The sequence below is a fragment of the Apostichopus japonicus genome, chromosome 9, assembly GCF_037975245.1.
Source record: "Apostichopus japonicus isolate 1M-3 chromosome 9, ASM3797524v1, whole genome shotgun sequence".
NCBI lineage: Eukaryota > Metazoa > Echinodermata > Holothuroidea > Aspidochirotida > Stichopodidae > Apostichopus > Apostichopus japonicus.
The window spans coordinates 30,022,466-30,030,835 of record NC_092569.1 but is presented as its reverse complement, the minus strand read 5'-3'; positions in this window follow the sequence as shown (position 1 = coordinate 30,030,835).

Below are 8,370 nucleotides of genomic sequence, written 5' to 3'. Positions count from 1 at the left end.
ACGGAGAGACGTGCAGCCACAACTGCTTCGTTGCTGACATAGGAAGTGTAGTAGTGGTCAGTATGGTTCTTTGAGGTCATTTTTATAATGCTTTTACTCAATCATTGTCCATATAATCAGGAGCAAACCTTTACTACTCATACTTGTCCATACTCATATTACATTTACAGATAACCGAGTGGCGTGCGTATCGTGGTTGGGTAGGGGATATTGACCCATTTTTTGTCGCCAGTCTCGTCAAAACTGTCAGTCGAGGGATGTATTACATTTAGTCGGTAATCACGAGACCACTCCTACGGGTGTGCATACACTCATAAGCCTGGCAAAATATGCATGGATACTTGTTTTTACAATTTTGTGGTAAGAACTATTTGTATGCCTAAAGTATAGTCGCGATTAGCCGTTGAAGCAATATTTGCAGCTATTTTTTTAATGCAGATCCCTTCGCCTCCTTCTTCGGAGTTGGCTTCAAATACTTCATAAAACTTTAATAAAGATTCATATCCAAACCTAGATTACTCGAGGGGATTTATCATTGGCCACCCACCGTTGAACTTATGTTCATTCCACTGTGACAACCGCAAGTTCATAATTCATTTATTAGTTGTTGTTTTCTGTTCGCTGAATATCTTAAATTAGGAGGGCCACTTTTACATCAATTTAAAATGTACACGAAAATCAACTTGTAGGAACAACAAGCTTGTAGATGAGAGTTACCAGTGTAGTAGTCACGCAACCTGTGCTGAGAAGAACGGTGTCCGTAAATGTTATTGCAATCCAAACTACCAAGGAAACGGATTGACGTGCCGCCACAACTGCTTCGTTGCTGAAATAGGAAGTGTATTAGGGGTCAGTACGATTCATTCAAGTCATTTTATACAGTTTTTTCTTAATCATTGTCCATATAATTAGAAGGAAACCTTTACTATTTATACGTGTCGATAATAACATTACATTTACAGAAAACCGAGTGGCGTGCGCATCGTGGTTGAGCAGGGGCCATTGGCCCATTTTGTTGTCGCCAGTTCAGTCAAACTGTCATTCGAGGGATGTATTACATTTAGTCGGGAATCACGAGAACACTCCTACGGGTGTACATCCACTTATAAGCATGAAAAAATCCATGCGTCCTCTTTTCACAGTCTTGCGGTCAGAACTATTTGTATGCCTAATGTTTAGTCGCGATATACCGTTAAATGTGATATTTTAGCTACTATTTTTTTTTTTGGGGGGGGGTCCGGATTCTTTCGCTTCCTAATCCGGAGTTGGCTTCAAATACTTCATAACACTTTCATAAAGGTTCATACCCATACCAACATCAATCGAGGGGATTTATCATTGGCCACCCACCGTTAAAATCCTGTACATTTCACTGTGACATCCACAAATTCATAATTCATTTATTTGTTGTTTGTTTTTCTTTTCGCTGAATATTTTAAATTAGGAGGGCCATTTTTACATCAATTCAAGATGTACACGAAAATCAACTTGTAGGAACAACCGGATTGTATATGAGCGTTACCAGTGTAGTAGTCACGCAACCTGTGCTGAGAGGAACGGTGTCCGTAAATGTTACTGCAATGAAAACTACCAAGGCGACGGAGTGACGTGCAGCCACAACTGCTTCGTTGCTGACATAGGAAGTGCATTAGGGGTCAGTACAGTTCATTCAAGTCATTTTATAAAGCTGTGTTCTTAATCATTGTCTATATAATTAGAAGTAAACCTTTAATACCCATATTTGTCGATAAACACATTACATTTACATATAACCGAGTAGCGTGCGCATCGTGGTTGGGCAGGGGACATTGGCCCATTTTTTTTTTGTGTTTTTGTCGCCAGTCCAGTGAAACCTGTCAGTCGAGATATGTATTACGTTTAGTCGGTAGTCACGATTCCACTCCTACGGGTGTGCATACACTTATAAGCCTGGCAAAGAATGCATGGATACTTGTTTTCACAGTCTTGCGGTTAACACTATTTATAGGCCTAATGTATAGTGTCGCGATACGCCGTAGAATTCAATATTTGCAGTTACATCAGAGTTGGCTTCAAATACTTCATAAAATTTTCATAAAAGTTCATACCCATATCGTTCGAGGGGAATCTATCATTGGCCACCCACCGTTGAAATCCTGTATATTTCACTGTGACAAACACAATATCATAATTTGTTTATTATTTTGTTTCTTTGTGGCTGAATATCTTAAATCAGGTTGGCGATTTTTACGTCAATTCAAGATGTACACGAAGATCAACTTGCAGAAACAACCAGATTATAGAGGCGAGTTACCAGTGTAGTGATCACGCAACCTGTGCTGAGAGGAGCGGTATCCGTAAATGCTACTGCAATCCAAACTACCAAGGAGACGGGGAGACGTGCACCCACAACTGCTTCGTTGCTGACTTAGGAAGTGTATTAGGGGTCAGTACGGTTCATTCAAGTCATTTTATAATGTTTTTTTCTTAATCATTGTTCATATATTTAGAAGGAAACCTTAACTAGTTATAGTTGTCGATAACCACATTACATATACAGATAACCGAGTGGCGAGCACTATGTGGTTGAGCAGGGCCATTGCCCTAATCTTTTGTCGACAGTCCAGTCAAAACTGTCAGTCGAGGGATGTATTACGTTAAGTCGGGAATCACGAGACTACTCGTTCGGGTTTACATCCACTCATAAGCCTGACCAAAAATCCATGGATACATTATTAACAGTCATGCGGTTAGAACTATTTGTAGGCCAAAAGTATAGTCGCGATACGCCGTTGAATGCAATATTTTCAGATACTTTTTATGGCGGATCCCTTCGCCTCCTACTTCAGCGTTGACTCAAATACTTCATAAAACTTTCATAAAGGTTCGTACCCATACCTAGATCACTCGAGGGGATTTATCATTGGCCACCAACCGTTTAAATTCTGTATATTTCACTGTGATAACCGCAAATTCATAATTTATTTATTAGTTGTTGTTTTTCTTTTCGCTAAATATCTTAAATTAGGAGGGCCACTTTTACATCAATTCAAGATGTACACGAAAATCAACTTGTAGGAACAACCGGCTTGTAGATGAGCGTTACCAGTGTAGTAGTCACGCAACCTGTGCTGAGAGGAGCGGTATCCGTAAATGTTACTGCAATCCAAACTACCAAGGGGACGGACAGACGTGCATTCACAACTGCTTCGTTGCCGATATAGGAAGTGTATTAGGGGTCAGTACGGTTCTTTCAGGTCATTTTATAATGCTTTTTTCTTAATCATTGTCCAGATAATTAGAAGGAAACCTTTACTCTTTATAGTTGTCGATAATAGCATTACATTGACAGATAACCGAGTGGCGTGCGCGTCGTTCTTGGGCAGGGGACATTGACCCATTTTGTTGTCGCCATTCCAGTCAAAACTGTCTTTCAATGTATGTATTACGTTTATTCGGGAATCACGAGATCACTCCTACGGGTGTACATCCAATTATAAGCCTGACCAAAAATCCATGGATACTTTATTCAGTCTTGCGGTTAGAACTATTTGTATTCCTAATGTATAGTCGCGGTAAGGTAAGTCTTTGAATGCAATATTTGCAGCTACTTTTCTTAAAGCGGATCCTTACGCCTCCTTCATCGAATTTGGCTTCAAATACTTCCTTAAATTGTATAAAGGCTCATATCCATATCTAGATCGTGTGGGGGAGATTTTATCATTGGCCACCTACCGTTGAAATCCTGTACATTTTACTGTGACAACCGCAAATATATCATTCATTTATTAGTTGTTTCTTTTTGGTTGTATATCTCAAATTAGGTTGGCGATTTTTACGTCAATTCAAGATGTACACGAAGATCAACTTGCCGAAACAACCAAATTATAAAGGCGAGTTACCAGTGTAGTGTACACGCAACCTGTGCTGAGAGGAGCGGTGTCCGTAAATGTTACTGCAATCCAAACTACCAAGGGGACGGAGAGACGTGCATCCACAACTGCTTCGTTGCTGACATAGGAAGTGTATTAGGGGTCAGTACGGTTCTTTCAGGTCATTTTATAATGCTTTGTTCTTAATCATTGTTCATATAGTAAGAAGGAAACCTTTACTACTTATACTTGTCAATAATCACATTACATTACAGATAACCGAGTAGCGTGCGCATCGTGGTTAGGCAGGGGCAATTGACCTATTTTTGTCGCCAGTCCAGTCAAAACTGTCAGTCGAAGTATGTATTACGTTTAGTCGGGAATCCCCTGACCACTCCGCCGGTTGTGCATACACTTATATGCCTTACTATCAATGGATGTTTTTCACAGTCTTGCGGTTAAAACTACTTGTATGCCTAATGTATAGTGTCGCGATACGCCGTTGAATACAATATTTGTAGCTCATCGAAGTTTGCTTTACTTTCTTTATACAACTTTCATGAAGGTTTGTACCCATACCTAGATCATTCGAGGGGAATTTATCATTGGCCACCCACCGTTGAAATCCTGTACGTCTCAGTGTGACAACCGCAATTTCATCATTCATTTACTAGTTTTTTTTGTTTTGTTTTTGCTGAATATCTTAAATTAGGAGGGCCACTTCTACATCAATTCAAGATGTACACAAAAAACAACTTGTAGGAACAACCGGCTTGTAGATGAGAGTTACCAGTGTAGTAGTCACGCAACCTGTGCTGAGAAGAGCGGTGTCCGGAAATGTTACTGCAATCAAAACTACGAAGGGGACGGAGTGACGTGCACCCGCGAGGTGATCCCAAAAGATTGCTACGAGCTTTATGTTTCCGGTACACGCAGTGATGGTGTTTACACCATTTACCCTGATGGTTGGTCAAGCGGCATTCAGGTTTACTGTGAGATGGAAAGTAACGGAGGAGGATGGACGGTGAGTTTTGCAAACATTTAAGGATTAAATTCTGAACTTCCTCATGTTATACATAACTTTCCTCAAAATAATGCACTGCAGATCTTGTGGAGATGAACTTGACCATTTTAGGAAAAAACAAAGAAGCAGAATACTCTTGCGAATTACCTCACTTTCACAATATTCATGTCTTTGTTTACTATTTTACGGCTTTGGATCTCATGCTCTTAAAGATTATTAAAATATATTGTTGATTACCTTTTTTCTTCATTTCATAGGTTCTCCAGCGACGATCGAGTGCCTCCGTTGACTTTTATCGTGGTTGGTCGGACTACAAGAACGGTTTTGGTAATAAAAATCATGACCACTGGCTAGGTAACAAATATATCCACTCTATGACCAACCAGAAAACGTACCAGCTTCGTATTGATCTAAGGGATTCCGTTTCCTCGTCGTATTACGCCGTCTATTCGAATTTTAGTACTAATAACGAGGCAGACAAGTATCGACTATCAATTGGATCACACAGTGGAAATACAGGCGAGTAGTTGATATTCTAATCATCGACCCATACATGAATCTGGACCGATTACGTCAATTAGGAGAAGCGTGAAGATAAAAAAAAATACATGACAACTATAAAGGATCATTTGACGTGCTCCCCTGTGACAATAATTCTTGTGTTACTCCTTGAATGTGCATTCTACAACAACTAATGTCTTTATCCCATAGCCAACTGATATGTTTTTAATGTTCACAGCAATATTCAATTTCAAACGCATGAACTGCAGTTGGAACGCACTTAGGTTATCAAGACTGTATACAATGCGAATATACATAAGAAGCAGACGATAAGATTCGGTAATCCTTGGTAACATAGGTCTCCTCGCCGTGTTTGCACGTGAAAAGCACCTAACATGATAGGAGGGACCGTCATACACAATATATATGACTATTACAGTAGATATTCTAAAAGTAGCCAGGCTCTATGTATTTCTGACACAGAGAAAGTTAATATCAACATCACTATCACCCCAACCTAAACGAGTATTCTGAAATTTAACGTAAATGTATGTTGCCTTAGCGCTGTTGTCTACGAAACTCGCTACATTTCGAACTTACGAAGGGGAAAATAATATGTTATTAGTGTCTGGAAGTATGTCACATGTGCCCTCCGCGTTACTATGTAGCGAGACTTCGGGTGGTATGTATATTTGATGATTCTCATATGTGCAAACGTTCAGGCGCTATTTTAGGATAATCATGTTATATAAAGTCATAGAAGTTTGTCAAATAAAGAAAATAAATGAATAGTATTGCCAATAAATGCCGATAAATAAATGTAAAATAAAGAGCGATATTAGCGACTCTATAGTGACCAAACCCAGGCATTTGCCTAAAGTAGTTTCTCCATCTGTATATGGCTCCTGTTGTGGCACTGTATTTTAAACATAACAAAAGCAAATGTATGATAACGTACTTGCCATGGCAAAATACCTACTTATGCATCCTAAATATTCAACACATACGCAAAAGAAAAAAAAACGCGTAACTGACGTGTTCATCTTGGTATGACAAAAAACGCACTGCCCTCTAACTGGCATCCGATGTTGGATTCGTTCACAGTTTACAAATTGATCGGTTTATTTATTCTCTCTCAATTTTTGCAGGTTATGATAGTTTGTCTGATAGCAACAACAAACAATTCAGTACAAAAGACCGGGACCACGATGGATGGAGCAGCTACGACTGTGCTGAGAGACATCGAGGAGCCTGGTGGTTCTATGAATATTATGACTGTATGGATTCTTATTATTATTATTGTCGGTCGTCTTACTGTCCCAATTATTGCAATTATTTTTCCGATGGCAGCGACAACTGCGTGATTTGCGCTGATTCTCACCTCAACGGGGACTACGACGGCAGTACTCGAGGAACGAACGTATACTGGTATAGTTATAGTTTGAACGGTAACGGATGTAACCTGCAATATACTGATATGAAAATACGACCGGTGTAGACAAAACACTGTATAAATAACACACTGCCCAACAGTGCAGGCTTTACTTAGAAAGTAGGGAAAGATCCATACAGATCTTCGAACGTTGGACAGCTGGACGTGTAATAGACACAAAAGAAGTGGAAAATGCAACAAAAATTACAAACGGGACGATTCGACAAATAATTAATTTTTAAGGGAATGAGAAGGTGGCATTAATTGAAATTAATGTCAAATTATTAATGTTTACCAGCTTACTGTGGTTTAGTCGAACTTTTGCAAATTGATTATTGTATGAGTCTCATAAAGGATAAAAAAAAAGTAAATTTGTCCATTTTTCTTTAATGTTTTTCATCCCTCGTAGTCAATCCTCACCCCCCCCCACCCCCTCACTACCCCAAAAAAGTTAGTTAGTTGGAAATAAACAATTGCATGGAAGTGTATAGGTAAAGATTCTTTGTTTCTAGGACACACACATTTTATATACTTCTAAATTTATATGATGTCATTATTAGGGTTGCAATGGAACTACTGACAAAACATTGGGTACCATTTATATATATTTTACAACATACCTAAATAAATCTTCTCATACAGGCCATGTAAACATATGACAAGGTATTCAGTGGTTGCATCTCGTGTTGTTAATAAAATGTAAATTGTCAACTTAGAATAAAGCAATGTTTAAAACAGGTCAATCTGGGAATTGTTTAATTCTGTTTGTGAAATTAATAAGTAGGATGTCTAAACATCCTACTATGTCATTGAAAACCCTATCAAACAGAGGAAAGAAACCAAACTTTAGAAGCATCAAAAATCTGCTACAAAGCTTGAAATACTCAACTAACGCTACGTGTGAACTACACAATACAGTCATGGTAAACTACTCAATTCAATAACAACCATGTGAAGAAAACTTTTTAGCCCTAACAATTATTCTGTTACGAACATTCTGATTGTTTGTTACTGTTTTTAATATTGATACCCATAAAATAAATAAATTTATTGTAACATTATGCAATAATATTATAAATATGAGATAACTTTGCATCATCAAGGTAAGAAAAAAACTTGAAGCTCTTCTTCAGTTTTTCACATATATTTGAATATGAAAGACATTTGTGTTAATGGATTAGTTAACATAAATAGTGATGCCTGCATTCACAGGATTAGGTTTGTCAATTCTTCAGATCACTAGATGGGTTTAGTTTAAAGGATCATATTGTGAGAAATATTTGTCTTCTGTTTTACTTTATTTTTCTACCCATTATCTTCTCTCTCAAATAACCATCGACCCCCCACCCCCCTACCCAAAACATTGTGTTTAGCCTTGTAGTAAATTAACAGCATCATTATAATATATCATACATATCATTTAGTTTCTCTCCTATTTAGGAAGCAGTGGGGTGCTAATTTGTCAAGTTCATCATCTTCCATTATTTAATTCAGGAGCCAATGGTTGTTTGATCAATATTTCTTAAACAATTACCATTAAATGGAATACAATGTGCACATTG